The sequence below is a fragment of the Mangifera indica genome, chromosome 2 (genome assembly GCF_011075055.1).
Source record: "Mangifera indica cultivar Alphonso chromosome 2, CATAS_Mindica_2.1, whole genome shotgun sequence".
Lineage (NCBI taxonomy): Eukaryota > Viridiplantae > Streptophyta > Magnoliopsida > Sapindales > Anacardiaceae > Mangifera > Mangifera indica.
The window spans coordinates 15,032,203-15,036,863 of NC_058138.1; the positions used below are offsets into that span (position 1 = coordinate 15,032,203).

Here is a 4,661-nt window from a genome sequence, read left to right on the forward strand (position 1 = left end):
TCTGAAATTTATTAAAGAAACTAAAGATCTCATTAAGATTAATTATTTGTATAATTTTTCGAGGGTTATGTATTATAAAGCAAAACTGCAAAAAAATAGCAACAAAACTAAAATGAAGAACATAAGAAACTTGATCCCATGATCAAGGGTTACTTATACATATAAAACAGAATATTAGAAACATTTATACCTACGTTTGGTGACTCATTTTCTTCGAATCTACCCCAAATGATAATCACTTCCTTCATAATATATACGGGGTCCCACTCGTTCATATATGCATTGTACAACAACCAAATGACATACAAACGTTAACCTCTATGATGATTGTGTGAATACAACAATAAATTTGAGAAGTTTTTGAAGAAATTTTCCTTTCAATGAGAGGGAGAGCTAACAAGGTGAGATAAAATTTTACGAACCAAAAGGTTGGGTGGCTAGGGTTATGGAATGACATGAATTTATACCATAACCCTAATAATCTTTCTATATAATTCACCTCAACTCTTATGAGTATTTGCATAATTGACCCAAACCCTTTAATAATATTAATTGGGCTTTTTAATTTTGTTTTAAATATTTATTTCAAAATATTATAAACATAATTTCAGAGATGTAAATTTACTAACCCAAGGTAATTCACTCTTTGCGTTTTACACCCCAATAATTTAAGTCATAACAAACAACCTCTTATGTGTGTAATACATAGGTTCCCTATAATAATATATGCAAGTATTTAAGGTAGTGAAATAGTTACGTGTCTGTAACATCCCTCTCCAAATACATACTTCAAAAGGAATATGAATAAAAAAAGACGTATTTACTTTTCTATTTAATATGTACATAAGATATAAATTTAATTCATAGTATAATATACTAATATTGATATATTTGCAAAAAGATGTGCAAAATGTCAACTGAATAAAACCTTAATCATCACTCAAATCTCAAGTCATCCACACAATAAGTCTAAAATACAAATCTATAATTGAAACATGCATATAACCAAGTACACAGTCTCAACTGAAACTCCATAACACAAATATAAAATGACACAAATGCCCCTCCTCATGTAAGTTTCTTAAACTTGATCGCTAGCTCCATGCATGCCCTGTTACTCACCTTGTCTACCTGTAGAGCCACAAATAGAGGATTACATTAATGTTACAATACTTAGTAAGTAGGTGACCCATCTGACACTTGAAACATAATGATCTTACCTAAGGTTCCTAAGTTGAATTGAATTTGTATATAACATGTGGTCTACCCTTGGGTGTTTTTTAGCATCCCAGATGCCTATTGACTAATCTATAACATAACACATGCCCTAACTCCGTAGGCACCGTTATCTCGAATGACTAGTCCTAAACTTATGGTATCAATCAAATACCTAACTTCTAATCTTAGGTATCCAAATACCTTGTGAAAACATACTAAATGACATCCTAAATGCATTCGGAAAGCATAATAAACAATATCCCAAATGCCTTGTGAAAGCATACTAAATGACATCTCAAATGTCTATTTCTATTGGTGCACATAACACAATGTTACCAACTTTAGGCTAACTAAACATTGACACCCTGGTTACATGAGGAATCTGGTAATTATCTCTTCCTTTTCATGTATGCATAGCTATAGACTGCTAGCTAAAAACCATTCTTAGATGGTCCCTACCATAGACTCATACATGAAACATCTCGTTGACCATATCAGAAATAAACTAGTGCGATTCTTGTTACCATGCACACCTGATTATAAATGAACTACTAATACGCCTTGATACTAATTGTATGGTACATCTCATGAATATTTAGCTACAACCCTATCGCTTTAACATGTCTAATTCCATGTACATCATTTCATTTTTGTTTTTCATAACTTTCTTGAATTCAATCTAAATCCACTTCGGTCTATATGTCATTTTCCATATAGTTGGATTCCTCTTATTTGTTAATTACCTTAACTTTCCTCTAGTAAGGCCTCTCTATCTTTGTCTTTGTTTCAACATATAGTATAGGGGTAAAATTATCATTTTTTTACTGTATATGAGCATGACTAACCATGCACACCTATACATAAAAAATGTTATGCATAAGTGTATACACTTTAGAGTCATAATTATGCTTCCCACTATTTGACTAACGACTGTCTAATGTTGACTAACGCTCGTTACCTTTACATTCAACTTGTCATGGACGTACACTTTAACTACTTACAATCGTGCATCCTCTTAGGCTATATACAAGTATGCACCTATAATGCACAACCATACATAACCTTAATACATAATACCAACGAGTGTACACCTATGCACGAGTTGGTTATTTTCTATCTAAGACATGTACAGTCATGCACCATTGTCGTTCCTACTGTTTCTACTATTTTCCAGTGATCAAACTCCATTTCTTAATGCATAAATGTACATCTCTACCCTATTATCACTTTTAACATAACAAAATACATTATTACAACCATTAACATTCAACATGCTTTCAAACCATCATTTATTCATATATTTATGCACATATCTCTAATCATGTTAGCACCATATCTAGTTTACTATGTCATAACTTCAATATTATCAATCCAATTATCCTTTTTTTTTATATATAAAACCATATCATACAACCAACATAAAAAATTTCATGCTACTTGCCATGTAAGGTGACCCAAGTCCTTACGTGGCTACTAATTAATTTCAGTGATGCTATTTCTCCTACCCAACAACCTCTGCTCACTCAAAGTCTCACTACTCTTTGTCTTATTTCTTTTGCCATGAAAATATAGCAAATGTAAATAACTCCATTGAGACACATGAACCACTTTTATTTTGGCCATATAATGCCATTTATAGGCATGCAACCTCTATGAAGTCATACAAATGGTTTACTGGTGAATATCATGTACTATGATCATCAGAAACATTTTTATCCAAAATTTATATGCCATGTACAAGCATACATTGCAACCAGTTGGCATTGCCTATCCTTTATTGGGTGTACGGGTGTGCATCTCCATCATGCACAGAAGTATATTTTTCCATAATTAAACACTTCATGCATCATGCACGAAATGACCATTATGTCTTTCTCAACATATGTATGAGCATGCACTCCTAGTGTGCATGATCGTACAAGGCCTTTTAACTTATTATATATGCACAATTCAAATCCAAAATATGAAATGATAACCCTTTGTGCAAACGTGGGTGTGACAATGCCATCATGGTCTTAACATGATAGAAGAGTAATTCTATTTTCATTACGATTGTCGAAACTTAGAAGGATGATTCCTTGATAATAAGAAACAATTTCTCAATGCTTGACTAATTATGATAGTCATGGAAGATTGGGTTCCTATTTCTTGTTTCGTGGCTTTTGGAAGAAAACATGTTTGCCTTAAGGCTTTCCTTACTAATTGTAGGCTTAAACAAAATTGGTTCGTTGTCACTGTTTAGGAATTATATCTGTGATTGAGGAGGAATTTTGATCACCTAACATTAAGATTAAAGCATACCATAAAAACTAAAGATTAAAATGATTTCATCAACGGTATCTATAAATTTAACCCACAAATTCAATATTACTTTATTTTTAAGCATTTGTATATATACTAGTACTAATGAATCTCTACCAACTTACCAAGTAATTTAACCAAATCCTTTAACAACTCCATAGATTAAGAATTTCATTAGAGCTAGGAAATATCTATTGCAAAACCTTATCTTAAATATTTAAACTATGATAAGAATATGAAAAATTAGGGTTTTTAAATGTATGTGTATTTTGAAAGGAATTGATAATGCAATAAATTTTTTTTTTTTTTGGAATATAAATGACAAGGGGTGGTTTTAACACCATGAATATGTTCTTAGTTACCAAACAGAACTGTCTTTAACTTTTGCATACATTGCGAAAGCTTAGAAAATCTGGAACTCTTCTATTGTTAGATTTAGAGAAGATTTCATAAAGCTCATTAGGAAGATCAACCTATGATCTAACAAAAGAGGTTAATCATAAATTAATCCTACTAATTAATACAAGGAGAACAATTTTACATATATATATACTTGAACAAACAATGTGTGAGTGATTACCTAAGATTCACGATGTTTGCACTTATGGTTGAAAATGATAACGATCATCGCCGCCTCTCACTCTCATTTGTATTTTTATCTATCTTTTACACACTTTACAATTAGGGTTGTAACGCTTATATACACAAAAAATACATCTATTTATTATACCTTTAAATATAAAAAAATATTTTAATTCATATATCCCTATAAAATCAATTAATTTGAAACACACCCATACTTGTGAAAAATTATTATATAGCCCAAAACCTAAAATTTTAAAAAATAAAACTCATTATTTATTTATTATTATTATTATTACTATATAAGTCTTAAATAATTAGTTATAATAGTAATGATTTCTAACCATATAAGGAATATTTAATTTTTACAAGGAAAGTTAATCAATAACTTTTATTACCTTATTTGTATTCCATGTCTTATATATTTTTCATTAATTTTCTTATAAATTACTTAGTAGTCTTAATATTTCAACCCTAGTTAGTAAACACTGGAATAATTTGTGTTTAATTTACATTTCCGTTTAATTAGCATATTAAACATGAAGTTTCAAAATTTTTAA

At 30.3% G+C, this 4,661-nt stretch overlaps 1 long non-coding RNA gene across 1 annotated transcript; it reads right to left on the reverse strand.

Annotated features, from left to right (window-relative positions):
• Nucleotides 1-904: 904 nt before the first annotated feature.
• Nucleotides 905-4,183, reverse strand: LOC123206411. Its single transcript, XR_006500016.1, has 2 exons — nucleotides 4,100-4,183; nucleotides 905-1,131 (listed from the first exon to the last, which is right to left on the reverse strand). It is a non-coding gene; the product is annotated as an uncharacterized LOC123206411 (long non-coding RNA).
• Between the last annotated feature and the right edge of the window lie 478 nt (nucleotides 4,184-4,661).